This window comes from Equus caballus, chromosome 1 (assembly GCF_041296265.1).
Source record: "Equus caballus isolate H_3958 breed thoroughbred chromosome 1, TB-T2T, whole genome shotgun sequence".
In the NCBI taxonomy this organism is placed as follows: domain Eukaryota; kingdom Metazoa; phylum Chordata; class Mammalia; order Perissodactyla; family Equidae; genus Equus; species Equus caballus.
In genome coordinates this window covers 131670719-131691313 of record NC_091684.1, presented here as the reverse complement: position 1 = coordinate 131691313, position 20595 = coordinate 131670719, and the positions used below count along the sequence as shown (strand labels likewise).

General features: G+C 57.3%; 1 long non-coding RNA gene across 5 annotated transcripts in view; it reads right to left on the bottom strand.

The window, feature by feature from the left end:
- Positions 1 to 12065: 12065 nt before the first annotated feature.
- The window catches only part of LOC138917331 (uncharacterized), a 22739-nt gene continuing 14209 nt past the window's right edge, over positions 12066 to 20595 (bottom strand). For 3 of the 5 annotated variants that reach the window (XR_011425179.1, XR_011425186.1, XR_011425180.1), the window contains 2 exons: positions 14992 to 15107; positions 12066 to 13934 (listed from right to left, as the gene is read on the bottom strand). This is a non-coding gene — a long non-coding RNA (uncharacterized lncRNA). Of the gene's footprint in view, positions 13935 to 14100; positions 14176 to 14991; positions 15108 to 20595 lie in introns of all 5 variants that reach the window. The other 2 variants (XR_011425182.1, XR_011425185.1) reach the window with 2 other exon arrangements.

Below are 20595 nucleotides of genomic sequence, written 5' to 3'. Positions count from 1 at the left end.
ACATCTTGTGCACAGCGGCAGCCAAGGCATGCCAGCACATGGATACACCCAGCCTGTAGCTCTGGGGCCGTGGACCTGTGAGTCCTGTCCTGGATGAATCTCCTTAGCAGATTCTTTAAGACAGCTTTGTTGGGTGTCCTGGGCTGGGCTAGGCCCCCTCCCCACAGCACCGACATTTGTTTGTCAAGCCTCAACAAGACAGTGGGCTCAGGGCAGGGATATGGTCTGGTGTGAGTGGACAAGGGTTTGTCAATGGTGTGCGTCTCCTCAAGCTCTTTGCCCCTGTGGTCTTTGGGCATGATGCCCCCCATGTTTAGGTGCCTGCGTATAGCTACAAGTGCCTCCTCTCCCTCAGGCCGGTGTCAAGGCATGTATAGTTCCAGGAAGAAGCCCAAGTGCAAAGCCAGGCTTGGCAACGTTCCCCAGGGGCTGACAGCCCCAGCCAACCAGCCGTGGACCTGGCCTCCCTCTCCAGCCTGCCTGGGCCCAGCTGACCTCTGTCTGCTTCTGGCCCCTCCTGTGCCTGCCATGGTCTCAGCTGAACAAGACTGTCTTGCCTAATTCCTTGACTATCCTCAACAGGAAGTTTATAGAGCCACTTGGGGGCATCACATCTGTCTACGAGGCTCACCTTGGTAAGCCTGGGTCAGGCTGGAGGTAGCCAGGGGTCATGCTCTCCTGCTGGGATCGAGTCCCAGGGCCTCCCATCAGTCCTTTTCCAGTGAACAATGGCCTGGTGGGCAGCTGCCCCTTCTCCCCTGCAGGGTACCTGGACGGGGTTCGGGGCAGGAAGGTCAGGCAGGTGGTCTGTTCCTGCACCCCTCCCCCCAAGGCTTGTTGGAGCCCATCCCTGCCTGCCTCCCCCTCCTGCAGGGGCTGATTTGAGGATCCCAGGAGGGTAGTGGGGGTGGCCTCAAAGCATTCTCTCTGGCCTTCAGGCCATGGGAAACCAACAGGGCCTGGGCTGGGCTGGCTTGTATCTCACACAGCTGTCTCCCAAGACCTGGGGCTGCATGCCCTGTCCCCGGGTCGTGGAAGGAAGAAGCAGAGTTTTGCCTTCCAGGTTCAGATCCTGGTTAAGCTCCTGCCGTGGGATGTGGTCAAGAACACAGACTGTGGAGTCAGACAGCAGGGTTTTGAGCCCAGCCCTGTCACTTGGTCATTTAACCTCTGTGCTTCCCTTTCCTCAGCTATAAGATGGGGTACCAGTGCCTGTTTCCTGGGTACTCGAGAAGTACTTGCTTGTTAGCATGCGCTGAGTTCTGGAGGAGGGGACAGCATTGCATCTTCATCCCTCTGAGCCTTTGTTTGTTCATCTGGAGAACGGGGCTGCTCAGCTCTGGGGTTGCTGTGAGAATTAAGTCTGTATAATGCTGGTGGGGCCTGTGGGAAGAGTGTCCTGCACACCCCACCCTGCCCATAGGGAAAATTCCTTAGGAAAGACTCACTTATCAGGATGGGGGAGCTGGTATTCCTGGCTCTGGGGCCCTGGGGCCGGGCCTCCCCACCGTCCTGCAGCCCCTGGTGGTGGCCGTCCAGCCTGATGGCCATCTGGCTGGCTCATCTTTCCAAGTGAACTCTTTCTCCTTATATGTTGCAGTTACTGTCGTGTCACCTCCAGAAAGGCCACACTAGGTGTGTGGGTTTCCTTCCCTTTACCCCCTCTGAGGGTTATGCCACCTCCCTAAACCCACCGTGTTCACCAGATGTGTGTAAACTATGTCTTGGTGCAAGGCCTCACACAAGGCACGACACAGCCTGGTTTGTGGAGGGCCAGGGAAGCAGATCCCAAAGAGAGGAGGGGCCCAGAGCTCACCCTCAGGCTCTGTCCCCCTTCATCCCGCCGCCTCCTCTCCCATGTCACCTACCAGAGCTCCCAAGCTCATGGAGGTAGTTTGAGAGAACAAGGTGGGCACAATCTTTCCTCCTGTTTTAGGCATCATGGCAGTCAGGGGAACATCTTCCAGGGCCCCCTTCTCCACCCTGGCCTGCCCTAGCCCTTTAGTCAGAAGTTATGGGTTCAGGGAGAGTGGGGACTGACCTGGCATATGTGCATATATCAAGGTGGTCTTCAGGGTGCTGGGGTAGAGCCTTGTGGGGCAGGAGTCCCTCAGGGGTATGAATGAGAGGTTGCATATTACAGAAGTGCAGAGGAACCTACCACCAGCTACCGTCAACCCCTACATGGTGACCTTCCTGCCGACCCTCTTTGGCATCTTACTGGGTAAGCCTGCGGTCTGGGCCCTGGGCTCCTGGGTCCCACTGGGCCTGCTGGCTTTCCTGCAGGTGGGGGAGACTTTAGGGCAAGACTACACCTGAGTCCCCACCATCCCCCTGCACCACTGCTGCCAAATCTTTCTTGTGTCCTGGTGGGCTCAGAAGCTGCTAGTTTTGTGGGTCAAGGCCTTTGCCTACCTGGGGTATCCAGGAGATCGCCAAGCCTGCCTCCCACCCTCAGACCAATAGGATGCTGTCAGGGTTGGCCTCGCTGCCAGACCTCCCTGAGCCTGGCTTGCCCGTACGGCCCCACACTGTTCCTGGCGAAGCCCGCACATCCAGTGGCTCTGAGTTGCTGTGTAGCAGCCAGGCCTCGCTTTGGCCACCAGCACCCAAGCCTTCTGGTCTGGGGCTGGGCCTTGCCCCCAGAAGCCCCCATTCCCACACTTGACCCTGTCAGTCTTCTGCCCTGACCTCCTCCTGTAGGCTCTACTCTAGGCCTCTCTGCTGTCCTCAAGCTGCATGATTGTCTAAATGAGCGTCTAGAAACAAAAACTTTGTGATATCAATTCCCACCTGCTCCTTGTCATTGAATTTTCCATACCCGAGAAGGTTGGTTTCTCTTCCTTAGACCCATAGTGCCCCCAGCCCCACCGTGCCGGGCCAGGCATAGGGTGCCTCATCCCCAGTCCTCCTGAGAGAGCTGGAGCTGTTCTCCTTCCTGCATGCTCTGTGGGGATGTGGGTCCCCGCACAGCTCTAGAGGAGGGAGGCCAGACCACTGCCTTGCCATGTTCTGCTCCAGAGGCCCCGGTGCCGGGCAATCCCCGGGCCTGACCTGAGCGCCTGCCTTGTGGGGAGTCCTTGTGGGCAGGTAGGTGTAGCGTTGGACCCACGCGCCTTCCTCCTCCGCCCGCTCCCTTCTCTGAACCTCTGTGCCCCACGGGGGAGCCCTGACTCTCATTCCTCCTCCTCCCCGAGGATGGTTCCTGTCACTGCAGGGTGAGAACGTAGCAGAGGGGAAGCAGAGACTGGGGCTTCTCACCTGGGCCTAAGTTCTTGTTCTATCACTGTCTAGCTGTGTGTGCCTCAGTTTCCTTGTCTGTAAATGAGGTGGAGAAATGTGTGTGTGAAGCCTTTGGCGGGGACCTGGCCTGGAGTGAGTATGGAAAGGGCAGTGAGACTTTATGCACATTGGGGAGTGGGGGGAGCCTGTGGTTAAAGCTCAGCTGACCTCCCTGATGTGGGTGACAAGGTCCTTGGGTGTCCTAGGAGGGAAGAAGCCCCCTTTGCTGTGTGACTTCGGGCTGGTGCCTTGCCCTCTCTGGCTCTGGATTCACTTCTTGGGTTGAGGCACTGTCTGGAAGGCTGAGGGCAAGTTTGGCAGAGAAGGAGAGGTTTGGAGTTTGGGTTGCAGTGGAGGGAGCAGTAGCATGAGGGGTCACCTGGGGGTAGAGAAAAGGGGGCAAAAGCCAGGAGTCAGGAAGAACTGTCTGTGTGCACCCAGAACAGTGCTGCCTGCCCTCCCCCACATCCACCTGGCCCTGGGGTCATCAAGGTAACTGAGTTAGGGCCACATATGTCCCCACCTCTTCCAGGGCCTGTGGGTGGTGGGGGAGGCAAGGTCCCCTCTGTGGGTCTCCATTTCCCCTTCCTGGTTCCCTGCCATTTGGGTCCTAAGTTCGGTCTCTGTCACCCCACTTCTGCCCCCAGCATCATTTCTGAGGGTTGTGGGAGGGCAGCCAGGACTGGACTGGGGCTAAGTGGGGCCGGTTTGGAGGATTCTGCCTGACCACTCCTGGGTCGTGCCCTAGGGCAAAGGAGGTGAGCTTTTTGGGCATACTGACTGCACCACCCAGGCTCTGCTAACACCCACTGGGAAATGTTTGCACAGGACCGGGGGCCTGGGTGGGGGGGGCAGGGCAGGGCAGCCCCCAGGGGAGCAGGAAGGATCCACTCCAAGCGCCTTTCTGGAGAGGGTCCTCGGGCCTTGCCGTGCGTGGCTAGGCCGAAGGCAGGGCTTCAGGGTCCCCAGGCCAAATGCTCCAAAGCAGTCCCTCCACTTTAGCACCTGGGACAGGAAGGGTGGGGATCACTGGGGTCAGGCCAAGCCCACCTGGCTAGAAACCCCTCAATTGCGGCTGATGGGTTCAGGTGAGGAGTGAGTCATAAAGGGGCCAGCTGACCCCTCAGCTTGACTCAGAGGGTCAAAGGTCCCGCCTGCCCTCCAGGAAGGAGCACCTGGCCCAGCCAGGCACTCAGCAGGACAAGGGTGAGGAAAATAAGCAGGAGGCCAGGATGGTGAGAGCCACAGCATAGCTGGAGGTGGGGGTGTCAGGCTGACCCAAGGCTTTGGAGCTGAGGGTACTTTGAGCAGAACGGGATGGGTTCCCATCCTCCCAGATCACAGACCTCTGAGAAAGCAAAGCCAGGCCTGCAGAGAAGTCCCGGCATGGGGTCCTGGCCCAGAAGGCATAGCAGGAACAGAACACGGGAGCTGGGGCCACCATGACGGGCTCCCAGGAGGAGGCAGGGCCAGGCCTGGGTCTTGAAGGGCAGCCAACTGGGGGCTAGTCCAGGAAGAAGAGAGGGCAGGCAGGGGAGGCAGGCTTCAGACGCAGGGCAGGCAGGTGCAGCAAGGAACCGAGCCTGAGGGAGGAGGCAGATAGAGGACACAGACACAGGGAAGGGGCCTGCAGAGGGAAACAGGGAGAGGTCTGGCCAAGGTCTGGGAAGACCATCTCCACTGAGAGGCCCTCAGCTTCCTACAGGATGTGCAGACCCTGGAGCACGAGGGCCTGGGCAGGCGCAGCCCTGAAGAAGGCGGCACTCACCCTGGAAGTCAGTGAGTCTGGCCTGGCAGGAAGATCATCAAGGGTGTCAGGGAGCTGGACAAGCTGGGGGGACTTGGGGAGGCTGTCTTTGCCAGCCTCCTGCCCCACCCCCGGAGTCCAGCCCTGAGCCCCATGGACTCACTGGAACCCTTCTACCACGACTTGGCCAAAGCTCTGTAGAGGTCTGAGGACAGTAATCACCTGGTGGTCAGGAGAGGACAAAGAGGGTCCCAGCTCTACCAAAGCCTTGTCGGGTCCCCTCCACGAGGCTCCAGTCTCCTGCTCCTTCCTCCTCTTCACCCACCGCCTCACCCATCTCGTTAGCATCCCCTGAAGTTCCTGGGCCTCAGGGCTGGTTTTGTCCTTCAAGGCCTTGGTGAAGGATTGGTCCAGGATCTGCAGCCACACCTCATACAGCACCAGCTCTGCCTTCTCCCCTAGAGTGATGGGGGTTACCTGCCTAGGCCCCCCCTCTTCGGGGAGCCTTGGGATAGGACCAAGCTCTGCCCAGTGGCTGCAACCCCAGGCTTTAATGCTCTCGGCCAGTGGTCGGTCAAATCCAGTCTGGGGCTCAGTCCAGCCTACTCCCTGTTCTTGTATGGCCCGTGAGCTAAGAATGGTTTTTACATTTTTAAATGGTTGAAAAACATCGAGTAGAATAATATTTTGTGACCCATGAAAGTTGTGATATACAAATTCCCATATCCATCAAGTTGTGCATGGACACAGCCACGCTCATCTGGTTACGTGTTGCCTGTGGCTGCTTTCTTGCTACGAGGGAGGAGCTGAGTAGAGGTGACAGCAATCCTAGGGCCCACAGAGCCTAAAACGTTTCCTATCTGGCCCCCACACACAAAGCTTGCCGCCCTGCTCTGCTCTATCTAATGGGATGATGATACCCAGCCTGCTCCCTCCCAGAGTTGGTGTAAGTGAAGCAGGAGCTGATAATTCGACTTACGTCTTCTGGGTTTTTATTTTTACCTTTCCCTGCTCTCGTGGGAGAAGTGTAAGAAAACCGTGCTGTGGCAGGGGTCATTGTAGGGGCTCGTGGACATAAACATCGCAGTCCCCCTTCAGAGGGCCGGTGGGCAGCTCTAGGGTCCGCTAACAGGGGCAGGACAGGCCCTCTGAGCTTTGAAGGTTGAAGAGGAAACATGCCCCAGGGCTGGGGGCTGGATCCCTGGGAAAGTGGAGGGAGAGTGATTTGAGCCTGCAGAGGGCAGAGGCCCAAACCAATCCCACTGTACCCTGGATGGCTGGCACCCAGGGACAGCTGTGTATGGGGCATGGGGCAGAGCCTGCAGCACCGAGCCCCCTCGAGAGGCTGCAGGGACCACAGCAGGGCTGGGATTCAGCACGGTAGGTGGACTATCGCCTTCTGTAGCTGACTGGGCTCCCAAGAGCAGCTCCAGGCTGCGTCACCGGCGTGGACTGCTTGGACCCAGAACTCTCCTGAGTAGGGTGTTGTGGATCTGATGTCCTTTTTGGGTTGCACAATCCTGCATAAGTCTTCCTATGGGGGGAGGTCCCAAGAGGAGATACTGGGCTTCCTGCAGCTCTGGCACGGCGGGTAGAGCTGAGCACTTTTGCCCCTGACTTGAGACAGATCTTGTTACTTATGTGAAGATTAACCGAGATCCTGGGCAGTAAGAGTTGGCTGGACCATCTTGTCTCTCTGATCCCAGCTTCTCATCTCTATTTAGCTCCCCAACCAAGGCTGCATATCCAATTTCTCTCTGTGGCCCTGGCTCATGAGCATTTGTTGTTGAAATGAAATTCTATCTATTCTCCAGAAGAGGAACACTGAGGCCCAGAGAGATTAAGAGGCTGCTGGCCAAAGACACAGAAATCCCAGTCCTGACTCACCATTGGCCATGACGCTGGATTTCTGGAGGGTGCTGATGGGGGTCTGGAACTCGTATTCGATGTAAATGCCCACCCACTGATCTGCATTACTAGGGCAAGTACAAGGGGAGAGTGCAGGGGTCACAGGCTCTGCCAGCACATGTTTCTAGAAGCAAGCATCCAGCCCACTGGCACACCCTCAGGCATGGGGCTCCCTACCTCCTAGGCCAGAGCTTTACATGGCCAGCAGGAGCCACCGGTACAAAGTCCTCCCCTGGTTGGCTCCTGAGCCCCTGCCTCCCATATCCTGGCTTGCGGTCCCAGTATGGAGCTGCCCGTTCTGCCCCAGGGCAGCCTCCAGGAGTGGAGCAGGCAGGCCAGGCAGGAGGGAGAAGCTGACCCACCTGAAGAAGAGCAGAGGGCCTTCCTGGGGATGCACCTTAGAGAATCTTGACACCATGGGCATGACCTGTGGGGAGTCCTGGAGGTCAGGCTGGGCCGGGAGCTGTCTCTCCTGAGAGCCAGCCTGCGGTGGGGTGGGCACAGGTGCCTAGGGTGAGGCAGGACCTCGAGAGCAAGAGTCTCCTTAAATACTGCTTCCAGGGTGCCTCACTTGCTCACCCTAGTGCTGGCCCTGGATAGGGTGTCTGGGTAGGTTGTCTGGTTACGAAGCCTGGCCATATGCCTCCTGGGACAGAGCTGTCACCTCCCTCAGACAATCCCCTCTCTCCTGGGCAAGGCATAACGCTTCAGATGGGGGCCCACGGGGCAGGGTTGTGTGCCCTCCATGCTTCCTTCCTCCATAGTACCACAGCTGGGTACTGTCCCCATGGAGTGCCACCTCATTCCTCACCCCCAAGCCGTGGAGGCCTGCAGTCAAGGGAGACAAAGTGAGCGTCCCAGGCCTCGGAGGGAGAGCAAGAGGCTGCCCCACCTGTCGGAGGATCTGCCTTCCCAGCAGGACAGAGAGGGCGGAGACGGGCACGAGGAGCTGGGGCAGGAAGGGCCTCATGGATGCTGATGGTCTCCAGGGCCAGGGCAGTTAGGTCGGACCCTGCATAGCCATGGGTGGGAGTTCAGGAAGCCCCAGGAGCCTCCTCACCCACCATGTCCTGCCAGGGCAGGAGTTGGGCCCCTCTAGGGAGCCCCCAGCATGCCCCATGGGCAAGCGAGGAGGCACTGGGGTAGGAGGTGGGAGTGGCCAGAGCACAAACTCACCATAGAGGCAAGGCTGCTGTCTTCCAGGGACAGGTTCCCCAACATCTGCCTCCTGGCCTTCACCTCACGGTACAGAGTCCAGAGGACTTCACAGGCAGAGGGGCCCGGGGCATGGCCGCCGAACAAGAGCATGTGGACAGAGCCACATCCTCATCAGGGATCCACTGGGGGCAGGGAGGGTCCCCAGATGGGGACCTGGCAGCGTCCCGAGAGGGGGAAGTTCACTGGGGAAGCCATGGACTACACAGAGAAGAGCCTCTCTGGGTGATTCCCTGAGTGATGTCACCCCTCTGGGCCTCAGCCACCTCCTCAGTAAAATGGGGATACTGACTGCTTTCCTGGAGGGTTGTGAGAGGACTAATGGCACAGCCAGCAGAGCACAAAGCACATGCTCAGGGAAAGCAAGTCCCCTTGGAGACCCCAACAAGTTGGCTCTAAGGAACACTGTGAATCCTTCCCAGGGAGAGCCTGGGGCACAGCCAGGCTGCAGTTGGCTGTGAGCTCTCAGGAAGTCAGCCTGGGCCAGACTGAGAAAAACATCCTTGGCTGCATCACAAGGAGCAGGGGCTCTGGAGAGAGGAAGGTGACAGGCCTAAGGAATCTGAAAGCCTGTGGGACATGGACCAATTGGCCATGTCCTGAGGAGGCAGCCCGGCCTCAGCATAGAGTTGGAGTTTGTGGGGAGAGACCCGGAAACAAGCAGGCTCGGGATCCAGAATCACTTCCCGTCATCCTTCCCGAGTGCGTTTTGTCCTGTGCCATCTTGGGGTTGGCAAGACAAAACTGTTCAGACCCAGGGCAGGGAAGTCATAGAAGGAGATTTCAGTTCATTAAAAGCAGAAACTTTCTAACCAGGTGGGAGCAAGGCTTGGAGAGAGAGTGACAGTGAGCTCTCCATCACTGGGAGTAATCAAGCTTGCTTCTAAATTCCTACACTGGGAGGGATTTGTCTATAGGACTCAAGGTCCACACTGAGCTCACAGCTCAAGCCGGGTCCGTGATGATTTGGACTTTCTCAACCTTTCTTAGGAGGTTGCAGGGCTGGTATTCGCTGGCAAATCTGGCTTTGGTTCTCCCCCAGCATCCCCAGAGGCTTCGAAGCAGAAAGGGCCTCACCCCAGGGGATTTGCATCTATAACATGTAAACATGTCATTTTCAGGCCCCTGGCCCCAGGGAAGTACCCTGGCACCCCTGCCCAAATCCTGCAGCTGGAATTGGGGCTCAGAGCAGGCAGGAGGTCACCTGAGGTCACACAACACAGCCAGTGGCAGAACGAGATGTGGGCCTCCCGCCTCCCCCTTGAGGGCTCTTCCTGGCTTCCAAGGTGCTCCTGGACATGGTGGGGGCTGGGCAGGGCTGGCCAGTGCTGAGGGGGGCTGAGAAGGCACAGACTGGCTGGCAGGCAGATGGTGGACCCTGAGAGCCTGGGTGCCGGGAGCCGTCAGCTTACAAGTTAAGCCTCTGCCTTGTGAGACGGTCCGGGAGAGAGATGAGGGGACGCACGGCGACACTCAAGGGATTCTACCAGGCTGCCTCTGCAACAAGTCTCCCTGGTACTTCTGACTTTTCTGCTTCTGCTCACTCTGTTCTACACCTGGGGTTATTTCAGGGGAAGTCAGCCCGGCCCTGGGAATGAGAATGATACAATGCAATATTCTAGGGAAAGTTCTGGGGGAAAACATCTTCTAGGAAAAGAACATTCTGACCCGTCCTTTGGTCGGGTAAAGCGATGGGAGTGGAGAGGGAACAAAGAAATCTGTAGCCCCCACAGATCTCTCTGGGAGGACGGTGGTTGCCACGGCCCATTGAGTCAGGAGACCGCTGGGGGTAGCCTCCTTGAAGTAAAGAATTACAGAAGCTTGACTCCCCCCGAGCCTACACACAATCAATTGCTCTTAGGACTATTGTCTACCTTGCAATCAATTACTCTTAGGACTATTGTCTACCTTGCAAAAACCCGCTTACGCGAGTCAAAAATATGTACTGGGACTGTTTCATGAAATCATCCTTGCATACCCTGAGCCCTATATAAATCATACATACACAAAATAAAGTTAGACTTGGACACCAAACTCCTTGTCTCACTGCCTCCTCCTTCGCCAACACCGTCCATCCCTCAGGAGACCCTGTTCAGCTGGGGCTGGACCCCGGCACCTGGGTCACTCACCTGAAGAGCAGGACGCCAACGCCCTCAAAGCTGGAGAGGCCTTGTGATAGCCGGGCTGGAGCTGAGGATGGGCAGAGGCATTTGAGGGCCATCATGCGTGCCCCCACTTCTCAGCAGCATCAGCTCACCCTCGCCCACCCTCAGTGTCTCTGGCCTGGCCCCTGCAATGGCCTCCTCCCTGACCACCTGAACTGCCCAGGCTGCCCAAGCGATCCCCGACACGGCCGCCAGAGAACACCTGCTAATCACTCTCGACTGAAAACTGCAGCGTGGCTCCAGCTGCCGCACAAACACACTGCCTTCCTTGGCCTTTCCTTCTGCTGTTTTCTTGAAAATCGCTCTGCAGTTCAACTGTCCTGCATCCCCACAGCTGCCACCCTGGCCCAATGCTGATCCGCTCTCACCTGGATGACAGCCCCCACCACCACCACCACCTCCCCATCTCCCATTCTTCCGTCCGCTGGCTCAGGTGGCTCTCCATACACCCCTCTCCCCCGTGCCCTTGGCCTCAGTCTCAGCCTCAGTCCACCTTTTCACCTCAGGGTCGTTGCACAGGCTGTTCCCTCTGCCCAGAAAGCCCCTGCCCATTTCATCTGGCTGCCTTCTCTCCACCCCAGTTAAAATTCCCCTTTCTGGGGCCGGCCCGGTGGCGCAGCAGTTAGGGTCACACACTCTGCTTTGGCAGCCCAGGGTTCGCCGGTTCAGATCCTGGGTGCGGACCTACACACCTCTTGGCACGCCATGCTGTGGTAGGCGTCCCACATAGAAAGCAGAGGAAGATGGGCACGGATGTGAGCGCAGGCCCAGTCTTCCCCAAAAAAACACAAAACCAAAAAAACGTAAAATTCCCCTTTCTCCCCTCCCCCCAGCAATTGAATCCGTCTTCTGCTTATCTTGTCTGTGACATCTCCTTTCTGTGCCTTGTCACCAACACAGTTCCATCTGGATTTGTTGGATCATTCGTCTTTCTGTCTCCCCCCCGCTCCAGCTTGCAGGTTCCTCCGGCAGAGGCCATGCCTGTTTTGCTCACTGTTGTTCCCCCAGCACAGTGTCTGGCACAGTAGGCACTCAGTTAGTTGGATGAACAAATGAATTAACTGAATGAATGAATGAACTAATGAACAGAGACTCAGATACAGTGGTCCCCTGAATGACAGGCAAGAGGCCAGGGCATGTTCTCTGTCCGTGGTTCCGAAGCTGGAGGCGGGTTGGTTTTGGCTGCGGGGACCCTGCATCACTCTGCAGGCAGAGAGGGCCTGTTGGTCCCTGATGGTGCTCCGGCAGAGGGTGCCAGGCGGACACACACTGAATCCTCATTCAGTTCCCGGGTGGACGAGGTCTCCACCCCAGGAGACTCCTCTCTCCACACCTGCTCCCTGGAAGGATTTCTGCCTGGGCTCTCCCTTCCTCTGGAGCAACGCAAGGCACAGGGTCTGTTTTCTTTTTCTCTTTTTAAATTTTACTTTTTTTTTTTTGAGGGAGATTAGCTCTGAGCTAACTGCTGCCAATCCTCCTCTTTTTGCTGAGGAAGACTGGCCCTGAGCTCACATCCATGCCCATCTTCCTCCACTTTATATGTGGGCCGCCTACCACAGCATGGCCTGCCAAGTGGTGCCATGTCCACACCCGGGATCTGAACCGGCGAACCCTGGACCACCGAAGCAGAACGTGCGCACTTAACCACTGCACCACCGGGCAGGCCCCAGGGTCTGTTTTCTACTTAGGTTCCTACCTTACAGCCCACATGCTCCTCCCCACATCCAAGGAGAAGCATGGGGTGGGTGTTTGTTCGGTCATTCTCTTATTTATTCAACAATCCCAGAGCCTCTGTAAGTTCCCAGCTCTGGGCCCAGCAGCCCTCAGAGGGCTCATGGTCTGGTGGTAGCGGTAGGCTCAGGTAGGACAGTGTGGGAAAGACAGAGGAAGGAATGCTGACTCTGCAAGGTCAGGGGTCTGAGTCATCAGGGGAGGCCTCCCCGAGGAATCAGCCTTCTCCAGGCAGAGAGGGAGTAGGGGATGTGAGGTGGTCCAGAGGCCTGGCATGCTCAGAAGGTGAGTGGGCGAGGCCAGGCTGGGGACAGGCTGGGGGCAGACTCCTAAGGAGGTGTTGGAAGCAGCCCATGCCTGGTGTCGGAGGTTTTCTCTCAGCTGGTGCTCCAGGGAGGCAGGGTTCCTGAGCACTGCGGAGAAGGCTTCAATGCTGATCCTGAAAGTCATGGAGCAGGTCACACAATTGGGTCCTGGGGAGGAGGCTCCTGAATCCTGCAAGGAGGCAGCCTGGCCAGGATGAGGCAGGGACGAAGACTGGGCGGGGGCAGCACCACCAGGGACTCTCGGACAGCCAGAGGGAAGGCTGGAGTCACATCTGAGGGAGAGGGTGGTCAAGGGGGTTCGGCTGGCAAGGACCACTGGCCCAGGTTGGACTGTCCACTGAAGAGTAGCCGGACCTGGAACCATCTAGAGAGGCAGGGCAGGTTGGAGGCTGGAAGCGTTGATGAGAAGGCCTGTGCCTGTGGTGGGGAGCACAGACACAGAAGGGTCCGGAGAGGTTTTGGCTCTGGGGATGAAGGAGGAAATTGGGGCCAGGACTGGTGATGTTGACTGAAATGGTGGTGGTGAGGAAGGTATTGGTGACAAACACAGAAGTGCGGGTGATGGGGATGAGAGTGGGGACAATCGTGGCAGTGACAGAGATGATGACTGTGAAGAGGGTGCTGTAGAAGGCAATGGCGACATTAAAGGACCACAGGGCCCTGGGCCCAGACTGGACATGAGACTATTTCTGGGTGACCCTGAGGCCACTGTGAGGGCTTGAGAGTCCGTGTCCAGCCTGACCACCCTGGAGCTACAGAGAGAGGAGGCTCTGTGGCAGCTAACGTGTTATCCATCAATGTAGACACAAGTGGGCCCTGGGGTGCTGAGGACACAGCCTTCTCTGGGGCCCTTGGAGATAGAAGTGTGGAAGCCCCAGGCCTGACGGTGCTTGCTGCTGATGTAGATGGCTTACAGGCCTTGGGGCTGGAGGTGGGCCTGCCCATGGGCCAGGCCAGCAGTTGAGGGATCCAGATGTGGGTGCAGCTGGCTGCCAGGTTGGCCCAGAGGTAACAGATATCCTCAGGATTGCAGGGGCAGGAGCACAGACTGTCACGGACAAGCCAGGAAGCTCACTGGACTTTGGCCCAACCCCAAGATGCCCTGGGCCAGGAGAAGCCTGCTACAGTGCTGTGGCAGCAATCTCTGGAGAGCCAGGGACCAAGATCTTCTCTGCAGGTCCAGACACATCGGACGCTGGCTGGGACTTGGGGACCCTGTGGGCTGCAGGCTTGGCCACTGATGATACAACTGGTCTTGGTGTGGCCCTGCCTGAGGCCCCAGCAGTTCCCAAATGGGCAGGCTGGTCTGAGTGGGGACCCAAAGCCTGGGGCAAGGCTAGAGGAGCTTCCTGGTCCCCGGAGGTTCTTATGCCAGGAGTGCCCCCTGCCCTCTCAGCTGAGGGAGAGGCTCCGAGAAGGAATGACACCAAGGGTTTCAATGACAGGATTATCTTCTCTCTGCTGCCTCGCAAAGCAGATGTGCCAGAGGCCAAGGGAGACCGTTCAGGCCTCTGTGAGCAGGAAGAAGGGGCAGGGCAGAAGCCGAGACCACCAGGACAGCTGCAAACCAGGAGAAGCTTGTTCTGCCAGCCACCCTGTCGGGTGGGACTGGCCCACAGCCTCTCAGACACCTGCCTCCCTGCCACCTCCCTCCTTTAGGGGGCCTGAGGAGATCCAAACCCTGGCCCCAGGGGCCGGCCTGGTGGCGCAGCGGTTAAGTTCGCACCTTCCGCTTCTCGGCGGCCCAGGGTTCGCCTGTTCGGATCCCGGGTACGGACATGGCGCCGCTTGGCACGCCATGCTGTGGTAGGTGTCCCACATATAAAGTAGAGGAAGATGGGCATGGATGTGAGCTCAGGGCCAGTCTTCCTCAGCAAAAAGAGGACGACTGGCAGTAGTTAGCTCAGGGCTAATCTTCCTCAAAAAAAAAAAAGCAAACCCTGGCCCCAGCTCTGCCACCAAATCACTGAGCTACCCTGGGCAGAAGCCTCTCCTCTCTGGTCCTAGCCCACCAGAGACAGGGGGACCATGCCTTGCCACCCAGGAAGGGGGAAGGGGGACTTTGAGGGTAAAGGGGCATACCTAAGGGTCCCCCTCTTTTCTCCCATCCCAGTCCACCCCACTGCAGGCCTCCTCCACAAGGGAAGTCTTCTCTGCCAGGGAAGCTCAAGGGCCCTGGGAATTGCTACTCAACCCTCCATCAGGGAACAAGGCTATTACCTTACCACATTCCCAGAGCACAGGATGCTTCTTGAGGGAGGTGCATGCGTGTGTGGGAGGGCATCTCTGAAAGCCTTGGGGTTAATGCCACACCTGTCTACAAGTGTGCACTGAGCCCCTTGGGAGGGCCAGCCCCACGCCAGGTTCTTCCAAATGGGTGACACTGGGTACCCTCAGGGAGCCCAAAGCCTAGGGGACTGAGGAGGGGATCCTGGTCCTGTCTCAGGATCCCCAGGCTGACCAAAGCCAGACTAACATGAGGACAAGGAAGGTCAGCCCTGATGTGGAAGCCATGGGAGTTCACTGAGGAGGAGGACCCCCAACACCCTACCCCGCCAGGAGAATGGGTGAAGTGTAGGACACATCCCCAAGGCCAGCCTGCCCCACCTCCACTTACCAGCCAGGAGAATCCGAGCAGCTGTAAGCCATCGCCCCCCATGCTGAAGGCTTTTCCTCAGGCTTCCAAGTCTCCAGAATCAGGCAACAGATGCAAATGCACCTTCTCAGCGCCCCCTTCAAGAAAGGAATCGTTGCCCAGCTGTGAATTGTGGTTAGCCAACAGCCCCCAGCTACCCCTGAGCTGCTCTGCCTGGCCCCTTTGCACAGCTCAGGCATGAGGCCCTGCTGCGCCGACCCGCCTACTGGCCTCCAGCAAAGACTTCCTCCTCTTGGGTTACAGACCCTGTTGAATGGGGACCTTACATCTGCCCCATGGCCTGAGAGGTTATGGACCTGGAAACCTATTGAGGAAGAATTAAAGTCCTGTCTAGGGGCTGGCCCCATGGCCGAGTGGTTAAGTTCACGTGCTCCACTTCCACAGCCCAGGGTTTCGCAGGTTCGGATCCTGGGAGTGGACATGGCACCGCTCATTAAGCCACACTGAGGTGGCGTCCCACACAGCACAACCAGGAGGACCTACAACTAGAATATACCACTGTGTACTGGGGCGCTCTGGGGAGAAGAAGAAGGAAAAAGAAAATTGACAACAGATGTTAGCTCAGGGCCAATCTTTAAAAAACAAACACACACCAGTCCTGTCCCGTCTTCAGGTGTGAGCTGGGGTGCTCTTCATGGAGATGGCGAGAGTCTCAATGGTGGTGATGGTCCCGGTGGGGTGGGGGTGTTGGTGGTGCTGGTGATGGGTAGGGTGGCTGTGTGACAGGGGCAGTCACAGTAGAGTTGTAATGATGGCGGAGGTGCTAACCACGGCAGGAGCTCTGTGAGCCCAGGTGGGATGGGACTTAGTGGGAGGCAGTGACATTAGCAGCCACACCCCATCCCCTGTCCCAGCTCCTGAGGCAGTTCAGTGCCATTCCATCAGGCCGGGTAGGGAGTGTGGAGGAGGGCAGATCAGAGAACAGCCCTCAGCTTGTTACCCACACCGGGCCCTTGTGGAATCCTGTTCAAAGGCCCAGACTTGGGATGTTGAGTATGGAATTGAGTGGGCTTTGGATAGAGGGGTCCTTCCCATCCAGCCCAAGAGGTGGGGCAGACGCAGAACAGTTGGACTCTCCACGGGAGCCTCCTTTTGGTCCTTGCTACAGCCATTCCTGCTTTTTCCCTCCCACCCTGCTTCCCTCCCCTGCCCACACCCCGACAGACACAGCAGAAGGGCTGGGGCGGCCCTAAGAAGCTTCAAGCTGCCTGAGGGCCTGGAATGGTGCGCGGCTGGTGCCTTCATGGGAGCTGGCTTGGAGGTGCTCCACACCTCACCTCTGGGAGCCACAGGAAGTTTTCAGCTCTTCCAAAGCCTCTCCCATCAGGCTCCTGGCCTATGTGTGACCTCCATGAGGGTCAGTGACTTGCCCCAGGTCACTCAGGGTGGGCAGCAGAACCCCCCTGGTGGGGAGATAATCCCTGGAATCCTTCACAGCAGGAAATCAGACTGGAGACTCCACCCTCCCCTCCTGCCCCTTACCACCACCCAGCAACTTCTACCTGCATATGCCCCTTCTCCCAAACTGCTCCCCTTCTCTAAGGAAAAAAATTCCTCCGTGACCTGCCCCCACCCCAACACATATATCCCAGGATCAGACAAACCTCCCCCGCCCAGCCCTTCTCCCACTGTTCAGTCACGGCTCCTCTGCTCTGTAAACCTGCACCTCTCTGTCTGCACACCCAGAGGCTGCCGTCTGCCCCCCAGCCCCTTCTGGGTGAAGAGGTTAAGGGTCCAGGCCTGGCCAGTGGGGGGGTGATGCCCTCCCAAGGGCAGGGAGGAAGGCTTTGATCTTTGGTGACTTCTGCCTCCGGCTTTCATTGCCTTCATTGTCCCACAAGCCCTTCCATAAGCATCCCCTACTCTGTGGGCCCATGACACAGTCCCCCAGGCCAACCAACCCACTCTGGCACCATCATTCTGTCTTCCTTGCCTGGATGCCCAGTCTTACTTGATGGACCTGATGATGCCAGGAAGACTCTATTTCCAGAGGTGTCAGTGTCCCACACGAGGGGATGTGAGCAGCAGCAACACCCTCTGCCCAACCCCTGCCCAGCCTGGCAGGGCCCCCCCCTTCCCAGGCTCCCTCAGGGCCAGAAGGATTTGGTTTCTGATGGCTGTAGTCCAAGAGCGAAGGCTGCTCAAGCCCCAGGACACTGGCCACCCCAGCACCCTTCCGACGCTCCCCCAGCCCTGGGTGGGCTGGAGCCAAAGCCAGGGGCAGGGCTCTAGCAGACCTGGACCTCTGCCAGAGATTCTCCCAGGGCTGAGGCCTGCCTAGCAGCAGTGGTCGAAGCCAGAGTTACCTGGGATGGGATGAGGGATGAGGGTCGGAACACACCTAAAGGGAGAAACAGCACGGGTGAGGGCTCTGGGATCAGGCTCCAGTAGTGGGAGCCAGGCATATGCTCGCTCTTCTCACCCAGGCTCTCTTTTTTTTCCCCCTCCCCAAAGCCCCAGTACGTAGTTGTAAGTCATTCTAGTTCTTCTATGTGGGATGCCACCACAGCATGGCTTGATGAGTGGTGCGTAGGTTTGCGCCCAGGATCCTAACTGGTGAGCCCCAGGTAGGCACCAAAGCGGAGCCCTAACCACTTGGCAACAGGGCTGGCCGCCACACCAAGTCCCTCTTCATCAGGAACAACTTCACAAGAAAGCTCAGTCAAGGGCTGGAGGTCAGGGCTCAGGTCTGCCCAGGGTTGGGGCTCAGTCTATGATGGGGTCACTACTGGAATTTGCATTTGAGTGAGACCTGGCCCCTCTCACTGCTCCTCCCTTGTACAGGCCTCCCTCCCATCAGAGGCCACCCAACGCCTGGAATAACCCATCCTAATACCTGAGGTAAACCGAATGGGAACTCTAGCCTCAGATCAAGACAGATTTCAAGAAAAGAACTTTAGAAGATCCACAACCTCCAGGACAGGATTCGGGTCCCGTGCCAAGGGTTGGGTAATATTCCTCTTCTCAGGGACCAGCTCCAGCCCCTCAGCCAGGACCTTCCCTGGCACATAGCCCAGACAGTGCCCCGCTCTTCCTCCAAGCACGACAGCCCTGACACGACCACAGTCTAACCGGGTTACACTCCAGCTGTTCTGGGTTAGAATTCTGCTCCTTCCACGCCCCCACCCCCCAACACAGCTGAGTACAGAGAGGAGCCCCCTCTCTCTCTCTGATAATTGGGGGCAGTGGCTTTCTGCAGGGCTTCATTATGGTGACTCCCAGGGACAGGAGGAGGGGGCTGCACTGGGAGCCATCTTGTGTCCCTAGTCCAGAGCCAGAGGAGAGGGTGTATAGAGACCCAGTGGGACGTGGAGAGCAGGACAGCAGTGGGCAAGGTGGGACCCAAGGCGAGAAAGAGGACAGACAGGTCCTCCCAGGGCTGACCAGGCAGACATTTGCCTAAATCCATGGCAGTGAAGCCAGCAGATGCTCAGCTTTGCCTATGCACCTTCCAGAGGTAAGATCTCTCCAGCTGCAGGGATGGACGCAAAGCTGGCCTCCCTTCCTGGCACTCTCTTCTGGGCTCCTGACCCCCACTGGAGGAGGGGTGGCACCACAGCCCTTTGGCAAGTGCCTGCGAAATCCAGACCTTAATCTCCCATCTGTTACCTTGTTTCTCAGAGAAGGGTTGCAGTGATGGTCTGAGGCTCTGGCCACTTGACCAGGACAAAATGGAGTGCTCACAGGAAGAGCAGGGAGAAGAATGTGGGGAAGCCTGGGACCCTCCACATCCTCTGCCGAATTTAGAATTCTCTAGGGGCATTGGAGGCCTCTGTCCTTTGGCTCCAGCCTGCCTTGCTTTTTTTTTTTTTTTGAGGAAGATTAGCCCTGAGCTAACATCTGCTGCCAATCCTCCACTTTTTGCTGAGGAAGACGGGCCCATCCGTGCCCATCTTCCTCTACTTTATATACGTGGGACACCTACCACAGCATGGTTTGCCAAGCGGTGCCATGTCCACACCTGGGATCCGAACCGGCAATCCCCGGGCCGCCAAAGGGGAACATGCACATTTAACCGCTGTGCCACCAGGCCTGCCTTGCTGACCTTAGTCCTGCCTCACTCCCAAGACCAGCTCCAGCCCCCTTTCCCTCCCCTCCCCCACGTCCTGTGCTAGGTGAGGTGGCCAGATGCTGGCTCCGAGGAGAGACAGGAGAGGCAGCATGAGAAAGGATACTGAGCATCTTCCGGCTCATTGTGCTTCCAGGAAGGGTGTTCTAGGCCGAGAGAAGAGCCTTAGCAAAGATCTACAGGTGAGTCAGCTCCTGTACGGGGAGGGAGGACAGAATCCTCCCCCCACCCTCCAGCCACATTCCAGAGCCTCCAGTTCCCTCCCTCAGGGACCCAGTCAAGCCCCCCACCCCACCCCACCCCTGGTCTGGGAAGGGTCTCAGAGTCCCAGAATCCAGCCCTGCCCCCTTCCTCATTACCCAGGTATCCAGGATATTACCCCACATCTTCCAAGCAGGTCGACAGGGTCAGAATCATTCTGTGAGCCCCTGTCAGGGGCAAGGACAAGTAAATCTCCTTGCTGAATTAGGCAGAGCGACTGCCTCCCTGCTCTGCCTCAGGCCCCACCTGCTGCCTGTCCCTCTCCACTGGGAATGATGGTGCCCCAAGTAGGAAACCTGGCCCCAGACCTGCCCTTTATCTCCTAAGGCACTTCCTTCCTGGTCAGGGGCCTGACCCCCAATGCCACTCCTTCCCCGGCTTTTCTGCCCAGGCTGGCATCTGTCCTGCTGGAACCTCTGGCTGGATTCTCCCCTTACCAGTCAGGCTGTAAGTGTTGCCGCAAGATAGTTTAAAAAAAAGAGGAAAATCATGATTCTCATATAGATAAAAAATGAACACACGTTAAAGACTGTGTTTAGGGGCCAGCCCCGTGGCCAAGCGGTTAAGTTCACATGCTCCACTTTGGCAGCCCAGGGTTTCACCGGTTCGGATCCTGGGCATGGACATCATAGCACCACTCATCAGACCACGCTGAGGTGGTGTCCCACATGCCACAACTAGAAGGACCCACTACTAAAAATATACAACTACATGCTGGGGGCATTTGGGGAGAAAAAGCAGAAAAAAAAAAAAAAGACTGTGTTTATCTCACTATGAATGAGGGAACCAGGCAGATGTTACAACCAGTTCAAAGAGAAGCCGAAGAAGCATAAATTTATGTGGACTAAAGAAATGTTGAAATCAATGTACACATGTAAAATTGGCTTTGTCCATTGGCAGGGGGAGTCAATTGAATCTCCAGTGGGCAACTTATTCGCATGATTATAGACAAGTATTATTTTGCATTGCTGTCGTCTACAACATACATAGTTGTAAAAAAGGGTTGCGGAAAAAAAATATACAGAGCACCAGAAAGGTGTGTTCTAATCAAAACAATGCGTAGTTTTCCAGTGGAAACATTCAATTACTTTTTTCTTATTCAAAATTTCCTTACAGTGGTCAGAGGAAGAGGGGCTTCGTAAGTACTGGGGTGTCAGGGAAGGCTTCCTGGAGGACAGTAGGACAGGATAGGAAAGGGGAGGGCATGAGCAGAGACCACCAGTTGTCCCGGAATA